This window comes from Trichechus manatus, unplaced genomic scaffold, assembly GCF_000243295.1.
Source record: "Trichechus manatus latirostris isolate Lorelei unplaced genomic scaffold, TriManLat1.0 scaffold00140, whole genome shotgun sequence".
In the NCBI taxonomy this organism is placed as follows: Eukaryota; Metazoa; Chordata; class Mammalia; order Sirenia; family Trichechidae; genus Trichechus; species Trichechus manatus.
The window spans coordinates 3,468,564-3,486,001 of record NW_004444076.1 but is presented as its reverse complement, the minus strand read 5'-3'; the positions used below and the strand labels follow the sequence as shown (position 1 = coordinate 3,486,001).

Genomic DNA, 17,438 nt, shown 5'->3' with positions numbered 1-17,438 from the left:
GCTAAGTTCTTTATCTCTTCATTTGATGTTTTAGGGTTTCAGGATTGTTGTATTCTCTGTTTGGCTTAGTTTTTCGGATCTTTGCTGTGGAGGGACGGCATGGTGCTTCTGCCTAGAGTGCGATTTTATCAGAACCTCCGGATCTTTTTTTTTAAAAAAAACAACCAGTTTGATGATCTCTTTTTATTAGAATATTCCATTTACATTTGATGTAATTACTGATGTTGTTGGATCTCTGTCTGTTGTTTTACTTTCTCTCTCTCTTTCTGTATATATATACATATACATATATATGTATATATATTTATGTATATATGAGTGTGTATATTACATATACACTGTAAATACATATACATTGTGAGAGATATATATAGGTATATATATATATACACACACACACACACACCTCCTCTCTTATCGGCTACCTCTTTATCAGACATTTTGCATTTATAACAGTAGTAAAAAATCTACAATCCAACTATTTTGCACATTAATGACATACAGTAATGAATGCTGAGGTATGAGGTGAGAGTAATGCTGACTGTGATGGTTAAAGTTATGTGTCAGTGTGGGTGGACCATGATTCTCAGTGTTTTGAGAGTTTTATAATGATGTAATCTGGCAGTTATGTAATGATGTAGTCATCCTCCATTTTGTGATTTGATGTCATCCTCCAATTTCGCATAATACCGGTTTTGTATAGTGACCTGATCTTTGGAACTTAACCATGTTGATAAGTGAGGAAAGGGTGTATGTGTCTGTTTTTTTTCTCTTGTTTCTCGTTTTCTTCCTTATTTCATGTTAAAAGAAAGTTAAAATGTGTACCACTAAATTTCTTTTTTTATTTTGAGGTGTACTTTTTAGAGATTTCAGTGGTGTTTTTAAGTGTTACATTATGCATTTTATTATACTTTAGATTAACAATTTGGTGAAATATAGATATTTTGCTGCAAAATATTTCATTACTTCACTCCTTTGCACTATTATTGTTATATAGATTGTATCTATAGATGTTATGAACCAAACAATACACTATTGTATTTATTGTTTTAGGTAATCTTATATCTTTTAAAGTCATTTGGTACGAAAAAATTATATATACATATAAAATATTTTTGTCGTTGTTATGAGGTGCTATCAAGTTGGTTCCAACTCATAGCGACCCTGTATACAGCAGAACAAGATGCTGCTCAGTCATGTGCCATCCTCACAATTGTTGCTATGTTTGAGCCCATTGTTGCAGCCACTGTGTCAATCCATCTCATGGAGGATCTTCCTCTTTTTCACTGACCCTCTACTTTACCAAGCATGATGCCCTTCTCCAGGGACTGATCCCTCCTGATAACATGTCCAAAGTACGTGAGACAAAGTCTAGCCATCCTCACTTCCAAAAGAGCAATCTGACTGTACTTCTTCCAAGATAGAGTTGTTAGTTCTTCTGGCAGTCCATGGTATATTCAATATTCTTCACTAACACCATAATTCAGAGGCCTCAATTCTTCTTCAGTCTTCCTTATTCATTGTCCGGCTTTTGCACACATATGAGGTGACTGAAAATATCATGGCTTGGGTCAGGTGCACCTTAGTCCTCAAAGTGACGTCTTTGCCTTTCAACACTTTAAAGAGATCTTTTGCAGCAGATTTGCCCAGTGCAATATGTTGCTTAATGTCTTCACTGCTGCTTCCATGGTCATTGATTGTGGATCCAAATAAAATGAAATCCTTGACAACTTCAACGTTTTCTCTGTTTGTCATGATGTTGCTTATTGGTCCAGTTGTAATGATTTTTGTTTTCATTTCATTATGTTGATGTGCAATCCATACTGAAGGCTGTAGTTTTTGATCTTTGTCAATAAGTGTTTCAAGTCCTCTTTGATTTCAGCAGGCAAGATGGTATCATCTGCATATTGCCGGTTGTTAATGAGTCTTCCTGCAGTCCCGGTGCCCCATTCTTCTTCCTATAGTACAGCTTCTCAGATTGTTTGCTCAGCACACAGATCGAATAAGAATGGTGAAAGGATACTACCCTGATGCACACTTTTCCTGATTGTAATCCATGCAATATCTCTTTGTTCTGTTCAAACAGCTTCCTCCTGGTCTGTGTACAGGTTCTGCATGAGCACAATTAAGTGTTCTGGAATTCCCATTCTTTGCAGTGTTATCCATAATTTGTTATGAGCCACACGGTCAAATGCCTTTGCATAGTCAATAAAACCCAGGTAAACATCTTTCTGGTATTCTCTGCTTTTAGTCAAGATCCATCTGACATCAGCAATGATATCTTTCATTCCACATCCTCTTCTAAATCTGGCTTGAATTTCTGGTAGTTCCTTGTTGATGTACTGCTGCAACTGTTTTTAAATTATCTTCAGCAAAATTTTACTTGTGTTTGATGTTAATGATATTCAATAATTTCCACATTCTGTTGGGTCACCTGTCTTTGGAAAGGGTACATATATGGATCTCTTCTAGTTGCTTGGCCAGGTAGCTGTCTTCCAAATTTCTTGGCATAGACAAGTGAGCACCTCCAGAGCTGCATCCGTTTGTTGAAATATCTCAATTGGTATTCTGTCAATTCCTGGAGCTTTGTTTTTCACCAATGTCTTTCGTGCATCTTGGACTTCTTCCTCTAATATCATCGATTCTTGATCTTATGTTAACTCCTGAAGTGAATGAATGTTGACCGTTTCTTCTTGGTACAGTTGACTCTCTATATTCCTTCCATCTTCTTTTGATGCATCCTGTGTCATTCAATATTTTGCAGAAAGACTCCTTCAAAATTGCAACTCGAGGCTTGAATTTTTTCTTTGGTTCTTTCAGCTTGAGAAATTCTTAGCTTGTTCTTCTCTTGTAGTTTTCTAACTCCAGGTCTTTGTACATTTGATTATAATACTTTGCTTTGTCTTTTTGAGCTGCCATTTGAAATCTTCTCTTCAGCTCTTTAATTTCATCATTTCTTCCACTCGCTTTAGCTACTCTATATTCAAGAGCAAGTTTCAGAGTCTCTTCTGACATCCATTTTGGTCTTTTTTTCTTTCTTGTCTTTTCAAAGACCCTTTCCTTTCTTCATGTATAATGTCCTTGATGCCATCCCACAACTCATATGGCTTTCGGTCATTAGTGTTCAGTGTGTCAAATCTATTCTTGAAATGGTCTCCAGATTCAGGTGGGATGTAATCAAGGCCGTACTTTGGCTCTTGTGGACTTGTTTTAATTTTCTTCAGCTTCAACTTGAACTTGCATGTGAGCAATTGATGGTCTGTTCTGCAGTCAGCCCTGGCCTTTTCTGACTGATGATACTGAGCTCTTCTATCATCTCCTTCCACAGATGTAGTCAATTTGATTCCTGTGTTTTCTGTTCTGTTAGGTCCACATTTATAGTTGCCTTTTATATTGTTGAAAAAAAGGTATTTCCAGCAAATAAGTCATTGGTCTTTGAAAATTCTACCGTGCAATCTCCAGCGCCTTTTCTATCACCAGTGCTGTGCTTTCCTACTATGAATCCTTGTTCTTTGTTTCCAGTTTTTGCATTCCAATCACCAGTAATTATCAATGCATCTTGATTGCATGTTTGATCAATTTCAGACTGCAAAAGTTGGTAAAGTCTTCAATTTCCTCATCTTTGGCATTAGTGGTTGGTGCGTATATTTGAATAAGAATTGAATTAACTGATCTTCTTTGTAGGTGTATAGATATTATCCTATCACTGACAGTGTTGTAGTTCAGGATAGATATTGAAATGTTCTTTTTGATGATGAGCAGGATACCATTCCTCTTCAGTTTGTCATTCCTAGCATAGTAGACCATATAAATGTCTCATTCAAAATGCCAATACCAGTCCATTTCAGCTCACTAATGCCTGGGATATTGATCTTTATATGTTCCATTTCATTTTTGATGACTTCCAATGTTTCTAGATTCATAGTTCGTACATCCCACGTTCTGATTATTAATGGATGTTTGCAGCTGTTTCTTCTCATTTTGTGTCATGCCACCTCAACAAGTGAAGGTCCTGAAGGCTTGATTCCATCCACTTTATTAAAGTTGACTCTACTTTGAGGAGGCAGGTCTTCTCCAGTCGTGTTTTGAGTGCCTTCCAACCTGGGGGGATCATCTTCCGGCACTATATCAGACAATGTTCCGCTGCTATTCACAAAGTTTTCACTGACTACCTTTTTAAGAAGTATACCACCAAGTCCTTCTTCTAGTCTGCCCTAGTCTGGAAGCTCTGCTGAAATCTACCCACCATGGGTGACCCTGCTAGTATTTTAAATACCGATGGAGTATCTTTCAGCATCACAACACCAGGCAAGCCACCATAGTATGTCAAACTGACAGATACGTGCTGGTAAAATATACAGTCTTTTATATTTACCCATGTATTTACCTTTATTGATGTTTTTCATTTCTTCATGTGGCTTTGAGTTATCATGTGGTGTCATTTTGTTTAAGCCTGAAGGAATTCCTTTGTGTTTTTTATAAGGCAGGTCTGAAGGAATTCATCTTTTATCCTCCTATGTTTCTAATGAGAAGTCAGCTATTAATTGCATTGTTCTTCTCCTGTACATAATGAATTTTTTTTTTTTTTTTTTTAATCTTGTTACCTTTGAGACTTTTTTCTTTGCCTTTCAACAGGTGTGGCTTACTTTGTGTTTTTTCTGCTCTGGATTTGTTGAGTTTTTGGCTCTGTAAATTAGTGATTTTTCTTCAAATTTGAGAAAGTGAGGACTTTTATTTAATTTTTCTTCCCCTATCTCTTCTCCCCTTCAAAGATTCCCATTACATGTGTATCGATTTTTGTTGTTGACCCAAAAGTCTTTAAGACTCTGCTCATATTTCCTCATTCTTCTTCTCTCTGTTCTTCAGATTAGTTGGGGGTAGTTCTACTCTGTCCTGTAGGGTTGCTATGAGTCAGAATTGACTCGATGGCAACAGATTCAGTTTGGTTCAGATTAGACAATTTCTGTTGATCAGTCTTCAAGTTCACTAATATTTTCTTCTAAAATTTCAGAACTACTGTTTTGTCCCTCTAGTGAGATTTTAATTTCAGTTATTAAATTTTTAACCCTAGAATTTCCATTTGAATCTTTTTATAATTGCTATCTTTTTGGAAACCCTGTTGGCATAGTGGTTAAGAGCTATGGCTGCTAACCAAAAGGCCGGCAGTTTGAATCCACCATGTGCTCCTTAGAAACCCTATGGGGCAGGTCTACTCTGTTCTATAGGGTCTCAATGAGCCGGAATTGACTCGACAGCAATGGGTTTGGTTTTTATCTTTTTATTGCAATTCTCTATTGGTTGAATCATTAGAGTTATAGTTTTCTTTAATTCTTTTAACATGGTTTCCTTAATTCTTGAAACATATTTATAATAGCTGCTTTAATGTATTTGTCTACCTTGCTTGCTTCAGCAGCACGTATATTAAAGTCTTTATCTACCAAGTCCAACATTTGTGTTCACTTAGAGAGTTTCTGTTGAATGCTTTTTATCTTCAGCATGAGTCACACTTTCATGTTTCTTTGTCTCATAAGTTTTTGGAAAATTGTTTATTTTAGAAAATACACTGTAGCAAGTTTGCAGTCTATCTGTGCTGAGGGTTGTTGCTGGTTGTATTTGTAATTTGCCTGTACTAAATATGTGTAATCTTTCGTCCTGCAGGGTGCACCAACTGATAACTCTTCTCAGGTTTTTTATTCTTGCTTTTATTTTAAAGCCTGACTTACTAGGGATGCCCCCTATGTTAGCATAACTTTGTGATCAGTCAGTATTTGGTCAGAGGTTGTGCCTAAATACCTTGAACCTGTAAGGTTTCCACCCTCTGCTGATGCATCTGTGTTTAGGTTAAAAAATCCATTCAAAGTTCAAGCAATTTACAAGTTGGCCCCAACTTTTATTTTCTTCAGGCACTCTAATGTCTATTCTGCACTTGTGTCTCATATTCGCCAGGGGTATGTGGAAAGGCTAGGACCCTTCTGGTCTCTCCTGAGTAGTTGCAAGGCTTTCTTGTCAACCAGGGTTGTGTAACTTGCTAATCAAGGCCCTCTATGGCTGTGTCATTTCCCAGATCTCCCTGTTAAATTTCTGGCTAATCTGCTGGTCTTTTTCATACCCCACTGAGGACCACATCCTCAGATTAGCTGAGTTAGTGTCTTTCTCTGTTTGCTTGCTACAGATTGCTACTGTTCTGACAATGCCATTGAGTGTGGTTTCTTTTCATGCTCCACTCCAAATCAAGTGCGCTCTCTTGAGCAGCAGAGATACTGGTTTTTATAGCTTTTTCACCCTGTAAACTAACTGAGCTGGGAGAAATGGAGATGAAAGCATGCCCAGGCAAGAAGGGCACTAATTTTCACTGTTCTTACACAAGGTTGAATAGTTTTTCATGGATAAATCTTTTTCAATTTTTTGTATACATTAGGTCATTTTCCAGAGTACTAAATTATTTTCAGCAATTTTGGTTAGTTTTATCATTGCTTTTTAAGGAGAGGATATGCTGGGCTCCTTACTTTACTATTCCAGAAGCCTATGCCCTATTTCTAGTCTTTTTAATTTTATTTTAATTTTACTGAAATTAGCTTAACCTAGATCACTTTTTCTACCTAACTTTAAAGGTAGACATTTGACTCATTAATCCTTTTTTTTTTTTGGCCCATGACAAATTTTACAGATTATAGCTCTGGCCATGCTGAGCTACTTTTGTTGGTGTGAGCAAGTTTCTGTCATTTTTTTCTATCCAGTCAAATTTTACAGATGTAAATTTCTTCAGTTTGTTTTATTTAATTTTTAGTGAAGAATAGCTTTATTATGTGCGGTTTTAGTAATTGTGAGTTTTACTTGATAGATTTCTCTCCCAGGTCAGTTTTAGGAATATTGAATATTACCATTGAGATGTGATTCTGTGATCAGTTTTTTGTGTATAACAGATAATACATTGTTCAGTTTAGCTGTTATCATGAAAATGGATTTTAAAATATTTTAAAATATTGATTATTTCTACCAGAAATATTCAATACAGCATAAACTCATCCTTGGGTTAAAAAAACCCTGCTTCAATATGAAAATATTCTTCATAGGAGCTGCTTTGTAATATACTTCATTTAATCATTATAAATGTGCTAATTTGATTTAATATAATTTAAAAATATATATTCTTAACCTAATTTTAATAGTTATTGATTCAAATGATCTAAAGAAACTTTGGAAATAAAATGTGTAATAGATCCAAACTTGAACCCAAGCCTAAGAGTATGTCAAGCATGGTCCAAAATAGGGGAGGCTAAGACTTGAAATAACTGAAGTATTGTTATGGATTTCAATACACACAAATGGCTGAGCAGGCAATTCTCCATAATAGGTCAGGATGTGGCAATAATTCTGGAATTATCACAACCTGGATGCACTACTTTGAAATAGAAACATTTAGCTTTCTCATAAAGAGTCTTTTAAGGGTTCCACAATGGTGAATTGGATTTTTTATGAATCTAAATCAAGAATAATTTCCCATTTTCATCCATTTATTTTTTTTAACAAATATATGAGCACTTTTTGTGTGTGTACTTATTAAGCAGGGGTTAAACCTGAGCTGTCAAATATGGTATCCACTAGACACTTGTCTGAATTAGGATGTGAAGAGTGTATAAAATACACATCAGATTTTGAAGACTTATTACTAAGAAAGAAGTATAAAATATCCCAACATTTTTGGTATTGATTACATATAGAAATGATAATATTTTGCATATATTGGATTAAATAAAAATATATAATTAAAATGAATTTTACCTGTTTCTTTTAACTCTTTAAATGTGGCTACTAGAAAAATTAAAATTATATATATGGCTTGCATTTTGGTTCACATATGTTTACATTGGACAGTGCAGGAGACACTGGTGGCAAGACATTTGTTCAGATAATCTACACTGTAGACACATAGGAGTTCTCAAAGAGTTCATAGTCTAATGGCGAGACAAACCAAAGAAAAAATTTCAGTGATTAGCCAAATGATAAAGAGAATGGGCTTTGGTGTTTCATTGACATGAACTTCAATCTATTTTCTATCATTACTCAGTATATGATCTAAATCAAGTGACTTAAACATTGAACCTCGCTTCCTCACTTGTAAAACGGCAGAGCATTGTAATAATACCTACCTTAAAGCGTTTTTGTGATGATTAAATGAAGTAATATTTGGGAAGTACTTTGCATAATCACTAACATGTACTCAAAAGCAAACCCACTGCTGTCTAGTCAATTCCAATTCATTGCAACTGTCATGGATTGAACTGTGTCCCCCCAGAATATGTGTATCAATTTGGCTATGCCATGATTCTCAGTACTGTGTGATTGTCCACCATTGTGTCATCTGATGTGATTTTCCTGTGTGTTGTAAATCCTACCTTTATTATGTTAATGAGGTGGGATAGATGGTAGTTATGTTAATGAGGCAGAACTCAATCTACAAGATTGGATTGTGCCTTGAGGCACTCTCTTTTGAGATATAAAAGAGAGAAGGGAGCAGAGAGACAAGGGGACCTCATGTCACCAAGAAAGCAGCACCGGGAACAGAGCATGTCCTTTGGACCCAGGGTTCCTGCGAGGAGAAGCTCCTAGTCCAGGGGAAGACTGATGACAAGGACCTTCCTCCAGAGCTGACAGAGATAGCCTTCCCCTGGAGCTGATGCCCTGAATTTGGACTTCTAGCTTACTAGACTGTGAGAGAATAAACTTCTGTTTGTTAAAGCCATGTACTTGTGGTATTTCTGTTACAGCAGCACTAGATGACTAAGATAGCAATCCTATAAGACAGGGTAGAACTACCTCATAGGATTTCCAAGGCTGTAAATCTTTATAGAAGCAGACTGCCACATCTTTCTCCTGCTGAGTGGCCAGTGAGTTCGAACCACCGACCTTTCAGTTAGCAGCCAAGTGCTTTAACCACTGTGCCACCAGGGCTCCCATTAACACATAGGTAGTATTTAGTAAGTGACAGCGATTATGATGATAATGTTAATTATGTTGATTTTGATGTGGATGATGGCATATAGCTATAAGTATATAAAGGATGTTATGAGTACAAAGATAAGGGACAATTAGCTCAAATGGGTAGACCATGGAAAGTGACATCTAAACTGCATTTTAAAGGATGATTAAAAACTAGCCAAGTAGACAGAAGTGTTGAAGGAAAAGTGTGAGTGGCAGTGGGAAAAGTTTTTACAAAATTGCATGAAATCATGAGAGAATCTCACCTTTCCTCTCACACACTGAGCTATTCTATGTGAGCATGGGCAAAGTGATGTGAAAAGTTGAGGGACAAAACTAGAAAATTCAGTCCAAAACAGTTATACTACTAAAAGAAGTGTGTGTGTGTGTGTGTGTGTGTGTGTGTGTGTGTCGGCATAAACTATCCAAAATGGCTTTCTAAATATCCAAATTTGTTATATAATTCTTCAAACCACACCCTGCCTAAGAGGAAAACCTACAAAGTCAGGTAAAAAAGGACATAATGAATTTGATTGAACAAGTAAGGAAGTGCTTTTTCTTTAAGAAGAAAAGCAGATAGAAAAGACATTTTGTTAAAAGAGTAAAAGAAACCTAAACATGATTGAGGGTGCTATTTTGAAATTGGCTTTTGCACCATTTTCTGCAAACCAAATTGCATCTTGGTGTATTCATTGCCAAAATGCAAGCTGAACTGAAAATACAAAAGCTCACAATTTGAAATCACCCATTGGAAATAAAAGAAAAAGCAGACAAAACAATGAAAACACTTTAATGCTTATAGATAAGTACTATTTGGGGCAATGTTATAATAAGCAAATGTTTATTTTAGTTGCTGAGAATATTCTTTTGGATTCTAGATACATAAATTTCAACCCACGTTCCCCAGTTGCCATAACAACTTGATGCATTTGTTCTCTTGTGTCATTTTTTATCACATCAGTTTTTTTTTAAACTTTGGTTGCTATGATAACACAGTATAGTTGTTAAATTTATTCTGTTCACATTTTGTTCTATTGGAAACTGGTAATTTGCTTTTATTTTTCTCCAAAGAAGCTCATATTACAGAAGTGTAATAAGGAAAATAGTGGTCTAATTTCAAATATAAGTTTGCATTAAAATTTTAATTATATATATTAATTTATGCCCACATGGTGTTACGTCTATGACATGGAACATGGCTAATGTTTATCTAATTCCACTGTAAAGAAAGGAACTGACCTTTACTATATTGAATGGGGAAAATGGACAGTTTGTGTTGCAACAGTATGAGTTGTAACTGCATCTCTATGCATGACTTCAACCAGAAGAAACTGCTTTATGGTGGTGTCAAAAGCTACCATTACTAGTTCCTTTAGTAACTACCTTGCTTCTTAATTCTCTGCAAAATATAAGTTTATTTATTACAACAAATAATAAATTAGCTTTTTCCCCAGAAAAGGAGAATCTCCTTTATCAAAAATCCTCCTGTCTAGAATTAGATATTGGGTGTACATGTGGCTGACTATAAATTTGTTTTCATTTATTCAGTTAACTCTGACTGTCTCCTCCTTGTTGATTGCTTTTAATGGTACTTTCATAAAAACAACTAAGTATATCACTTAAAATTGATGATACTCTGGTCCTTTCCAGCTCTAAAGATTGTTATAATTTGAGCAGGTGGTGTTGAGAGGCATGCTGGTATATAAAGGAAAAGCAAGGGACTCGGATCAAAATGGCTAGACTCTCACAATTACTTACTATGTGACCTTGGGAAATTATTTCTCTGATGATTCTTAGTTGTCAAATCTGTTAAATAGGGAAGAAAATAATGAATCTGTAGATTTTTTTGTAGGAATTCAGTGAAATAATATATTAAAAAGGTCTACTACAGTGCCCAGCACAGAGTAGATGCTCAAAACATCTTAATTACCTCCTCCTCTTATTCCCTTCCACTGAGGGCCAGTGGAAAAGAGTGAGAATCCAGAAACCAGTGGAGCTTCAGCTAAGGTAATGAGCATATCTCTAGAGCAGCTGCCTCTTTCAACCAGTAGTATAGTGTTAAGGGGTAAAGAGAACATGGCCAATTTGGACCAATTTTCCTGGTCTCCAGGAAGCCATAGTATTCAGAGTTGTTTTGTGGTTCTGTGAGGTTTTGTGTGTTAGAACATGGACCCAACCACAAGCTGAGATGTCATGTAAAAAGATAAATCCTCTGGTGAAGGCTTTTTTTTGGTCAGATCTGGATTCAAATTTTGGCTCTGTTTCAGGACCTTGGAAAGTTACTTAACCTTTTTAAGCCTCAGTTTCCCATAAATGTATCAAGAAGTTAGTCACTGAAAAAATTAATTGAGCCCTTATAACAATACCTACATTGGGGCTTGCCGTTAGTATTAGAGATAATAAATGTAGCATACTTTCAACATATGTTTATTATTAATACTAGATTGTTCTTATGACTGATGGTATTGTTAATGATAATGAAGTTGATTGGCAAGGGTGAGCCAGAGTTTTAGGAACCTGGCTAAGTGGCTTGAGAATCAGGGCAGACTTTTTTCTTAGCAGGAAAACATAGAGGAGTTTAGGGGAAGACCGCTACTTGGGGGCACATATGAGTGCTCAGAGCTGATTTCAGGCACACTGAATTTTTGACTCAAGATAGTAAGGCAAAAGCCAGCTAACCTCTGTCACAGGTGAATATGGGGAGTCCCTGGGTGGTGTCAATTGTTAACATGCTTGGCAGCTAACAGAAAGATTGGAATTGACAAAGCTGCTGTGATCTTATTCCTTCTCTATGCCTAAAGCACTCTCGAGTATAAACCAGAGCATTCAGGGAGATGTATCGACTCTGTCAGGCCACTAGGGTCTCATTTAGAACCTCTCTGCTGGAACAATGGAGACATATAAATTTAAACCCACATTTTCTAGTTGCCATGGTAACTTGATACAATTGTTTTGTAGTGTCTTCTGTTCCCCCCCCCCCCCCTTTATTTTTATTTTCAATCATCAGGACTTTTACTTTGCCATAATTTCCTAAATGTGGTTCTTGTGACTTTCTACTTTCCTATCTCCCAGCTAAATTTCTGAATGTGTTGCCAGGGATTAATTTCCACCTAAGGATAGTAGCAGAATATTAGTGTTCACATGGGCATGCCTGCAAGTCAGTCTTTCTCGCTCTGTTTCTCTCTCACACACACACAAGCACACATACACACACACACACACATACACACACCACACACACAGAGGCAGATAATTATGCTTGAAAACTGATGGATTTCTAAAGCCAGGCATTGCTTTTTAAAAAGCAGTTTGTGTGTCTTAAATAATAAATTGTAGAATAACTGGTCCAATTCTAGAACAACTAATTGATTTAGTATTTCCTTAACAACCACAATGTGGCAGGCTGAATAAAGAGTGTAATTCTCATTGCATTTCTTTTTCTCCACTTGATCATATTAACATATTTACATTGTGAAGAGAAGTGTGCTTCAGTGTAAAGAGCACATGGCCAACTTGGGTTTGCATTTAGACTCCATTACCTCTTACCTGAGTGACCTTGAGCTGAACCACTCTAAGCCTACTTAACCACGCTGAGCCTCATCTTAAAATGGGCTGTTAGTTAACTTGTAAGATATTGGTGAAGAATAGGTTGAGATAATATAGGTAGAGTACCCAGAATAGGAGCTACAGTAAGTCTTAGGACATTATATTAAAATGTTAATTCTTTCACATCTAACCAACTAAAAAACACATTTGAGAAATAAAATGTGTCATTCATTAGGTGAATATGTCCTTTATTACCATACACATTTCCACATAACAAAGGTGAGGCAAATATGAAAATACAGAAGCAGAATGGTATGCAGGCTCCTTGGCTGGATGCTCACAATATAAAGAACTGACAGCAAAGAAGGCATTTCCTAGAGGCCTCCAAGGGAAGCTGACCCCTGTTACATTCAATCAAGGTCTTTGATCCAGGATCAAGCCTGGTTAAAAGCATCAAAATGAATGGCAGGATATTTAGAAATTGTTCTGTCTCTTGGAAGACAATAGTCACCACCACAACAAAATTCCCCTTTCATGTAAGAAATGACTTCACTACAAGTACATTCTAAATATAAAAATGTGTTTAATCAGGAGAAATGGGGAGGCAGAAAAACAACATTAGGTATGCAGACGGAGGGCTATTGCCAAGCTGTGAGTGCTACTATTGCTATGCATTTGTGTGCAGTGTTGACAGGGCAAAAATAACTAAGGTACAGAAACAAAATTAAGTTTTAAAAGGAGAACTGCAACTGCATGACACGACACCTGTTTTATTATTCCGTCTTTCAGAGATTAAGCCACAGAAAATTAAGCAAAAAGGAAAAAGATCACAGGGAAAGTACTTAAGGGATATTCTCCAAACGATACTAATTTAAAAAATATATGTGTTTTTAGGTAACATGAACAGCAACCATGAAAGAAGAAATAAATTATTTCTTTTTTAATGCTAGTCAAAAATGAAAGTGCTAGGAAAATAAGTTATGGAATAAGTATTTGATATATTTATTAATCAAATAATGTTCCCTTGAATTGAAGGATTGTCTATTTTACTTTAGTTCGGAAAGAGGGTGGATTTTGGAATCTGATTAAACCTAGTTAGAGTACTGGCCCTGCTTTTTGGTAGCTGATTAATTTTGGGAAAATAATTGAACCTTAATAAACCTCAGTTTCTTTATCTGAGATTGGAAAACAGATCTCTAGTGTAGGTTCTGCTGTGAAACCTTGCGCAAACTTGGACAAGTCCCTTTGCCTCTGTGGCTCTTTTTCTCTGATATATAAATTGAGGCAGTTAGTCTCTAGGTGGCAATCTCCATGAGTACATTTTCAGCTCTGATATTCTTGAATTCCGTGTTCTATGTAGTACTGATATTTAACTACATTTCTACAGCTAAGGCCTTTAGTTTTGAGCTTCTTCTAAAGCCACAGTTCAGGTTGGATTCCAAAATCAGATTGTGAAAGAAACACTAGAGGGCAATTTATAAGGATTCAGCTCTTTGTCATGCATTGTGCATTGCTTTATCTTTAGAAAGTATACAGTTTATGTGACCCTAGTATCTGAGTGTCTGATAGTAAGGTAACACAAATTGCCCAGTTCTGTAGCTTGCGTTCAGCTTTAGTTAATGAGGGCACTTTGTGGTTCTGTTTCCCTCCCTTGACCATTAATCGAGCATGTACTTTGTGCCAGGCACTGCACAAGGCTCATTAAAAAATAATGTTTAATGAAAAAAACACACAGTATTATTCAGTGTAGAAATTATAGAAATATATAAGGAAGAAACTATGTCACCTATTATAACAATATACAGAATTAATCATGGCCATATTTTGTTGGACATTTTTCTTAATTCTTTTTGGAGTGTGTATGTGCGTATTTTTTTTAATGAACTTTGAATATCATTAGTATATATTCTTTTGTAACATAGCTTTTTTTTCACTCAAAATGTCCTGTTAACATTTTTATATCCATAAAGCATCTTCTATAGAATAATCTTTGATACATAGCATTTGATCATATGACTATACTGAGTCATAGCAGAATAGAGTGGTAGCTAGGAACATGGTCTCCTGCAGGAGACAACACGAGTGTAAATCACAGCTCCGCGTCTTTCTAGCTGTCTGTCCTTGGGCATGTTACTTAACTTCTCTACGACTCAATTTCCATATCTATAAAATGGGTGCAATAATAGTTCAGATGTCATAGGCTTTTGTGGATACTCAGTGAGTTAATCTATGTAAAGTATCTAGAAGAGTGCCTAGGCAGTCAGTATAAATACTGACTACCACTACCAACATATTTTGTCCAGTGTGATGTCTATTTTCAATGTATGAGTCTAGTTCATTTACATTTATTTTGGATCCCAATATATTTAGGCTTGTTATACCATTTTAAGACATTGTTTATTTACCATCCTTTTTTCTTTCTTCCTTACCCACCTATTTCTACCTTCTGTTATACTGAAGGAAACCCTGGTGGAGTAGTGGTTAAGAGCTACAGCTGCTAACCAGAAGGTCAGTGGTTTGAATCCGCCAGGTGCTCCTTGGAAACTCTGTGGGGCAGTTCTACTCTGTCCTATAGGGTCACTGTGAGTCGGAATCGACTTGACTGCAAAGGGCTTTTTTTTTTTAAATTGTACTGAAAAATTATCTACATTTATTTCCTTTTTTTTTCCTCTGCTGATTTGGAAACTCATGATTGTATTTCTGTTCTCTTATTGGTTATCAATTTGGCATAAATTACTCTAAGAAATCTAAAGTTATTAAGTATTACTCTCTCCCAAACATGACAAAGACCTTGATGTACTTTGACAACTCATGTACACTCAAATATTTCTCCTCCAGGAAATCTTCCCAGTTCATTCAAGTTTTAAATGCAAGAATTGATTGATCATATACTGTGTGATCTGTGAAAGGCTTTGGGGTTATAATAGTGAAGAAAATACTCTTTCTGCCCTCACAGGCCTTAAAATCTAGTGGGGGAATTAAATAAGTAAACAAGTAATTTCAATAGAGGGAGATGAGTTCAAAGATCAGATGACTATATGGTCTTCAGGGAGCACATGCTTGGGATATCTCAGACCATTTATAGGAATCAGAGAAAGCTTCCTGGGAGAAGTTTAAGTTGAGAAATTGAAGAAAGAATCAGAAGATGAGGGATGGTTGTTAAAAATTTTATGCTTTATCCTTAGGGCAATTGTTGTCATTTAAGACTTTTTTTCCCCATAAGCTTTTTAAAACTTGCAATACAATTTACATTCAATGAAATGCACAGATCTTAAGTGTTAGAGTTTGATGAGTTTTGACAAATGTACTCACTAAACATATAAAATTTTCATCACTTCAGATGTTTCTCTTATTACCCTTACTAAGCAATCCATATTCCTCCTTAAGGCCATAGATTAATTTTGTGTATTCTAGAACTTCATCTCAATGGAATCATATAGGATGTACTCTTTTGTACTGGATTCTATTGTTCAAAATAATGATAATGAGATTCATTTATGTTATTCTGCATATCATTAATTTGATCATTTTTATTGCTCAGTGGAGTCCCTGGATGGCAAAAATGGTTAAGTGCTCAACTACTAGCTGAAATGTTGGAGGTTCAAATTTACCCAGAGACACCTCGAAAGACTGGCCTGGCCTTCTGTTTCTGAAAGGTCACAGCCTTGAAAACCCTATGGAGCAGTTCTGCTCATGGGATCGCCATGAATCAGAATTAACTTGATGGCAACTAACAACAATATAACAGTATTCCATTGTGTGAATATCCAAAAATTTGTTTATTGGTTCTTCTGTTGATAGATATTTGGGATAGTTTCTGGTTTTGGCCAGTCTAAAGTCTCTTCCTTTTAATTAAAATATTTAGTCCATTTACCTTTAATGTAGTTATTGATATATTAGGTACAAATTTTACTATTAGATTTCTAGTTTCCCATCTGTTGCTTTTGTTGTAGATGATGATGATGATGTTTTTATCTCTTCCTTTTCTGCTTTCTTTAGATATTGAGGATTTGTTAGTATTCCATTTTATCATCTCTAGCCCTGGTGGCACAGTGGCTAAGTGCTGGCTACTAACTGAAAGGTCAGTAGTTCAAACCCACCAGTCCCTCCTCAGGAGAAAGATGTGGCAGTCTGCTCTTGTAAGGATTACAGCCTTGGAAACTCTATGGGAAGTTCTACTCTGTTCTATAGTGTCTTTTTGAGTTGGAATCAACTCAACGGCAATGGGTTTAAAGGCTTAGTATTTTAGTGGTTGCTCTAAAGACTACAATGTTTTTATTTTGTTAGGTGCCGTTGATTTGATTCTGACTCATAGTGACTCTACATGACAGAGTAGAACTACCCCATAGAGTTTCCAAGGCTGTCATCTTTACAGAGCAAATATCCAGGTCTTTCTCCAGCTGATCTGCTGGGTAGGTTTGAACTGCCAACATTTCAGTTAGTAGCTGGGCGCTTTATTGTTTGTGCTACTGGGGCTCCTTAAAGTTTACAGTAAAAAACCAAAACCAAACCTGTTGCCTTCAGTCAATTCTGACTCATAGCAACCCTATAGGACAGAGTCGTACTGCCCCATATTGTTTCCAAGGAGCAACTGGTGGATTCAAACTGCCAACCTTTGGTTAGCAGCTGAGCCCTTAACCGCTGCACCACTGGGGCCCCTGTACACATACTATAACCCTCAAAATGCATTGTTATTTTTTTTTCTTTCAAGAAGTTTGAAGAAATTAAGACATGAGAAAAAAATTCTTCATTCACATATTTACCGTTCTGGGGTTCTTCATTCCTTAGTGTAGATCTGAGGATCTATTTTTGTATTGTTTTTCTTCCCCTTATACCATTTCTGGCACTCTTCATTCCTTAGTGAAGATCTCAGGATCTATTTTTGTTTTGTTTTTCTTCCTTCTTCCCCTTGA

At 36.1% G+C, this 17,438-nt stretch overlaps 1 protein-coding gene across 1 annotated transcript in view; it reads left to right on the top strand.

Annotated features, from left to right (window-relative positions):
- The window catches only part of DLG2 (discs large MAGUK scaffold protein 2), a 2,186,317-nt gene that overhangs the window by 386,160 nt on the left and 1,782,719 nt on the right, over positions 1 to 17,438 (top strand). The gene's annotated exons all lie outside the window — the stretch shown is intronic.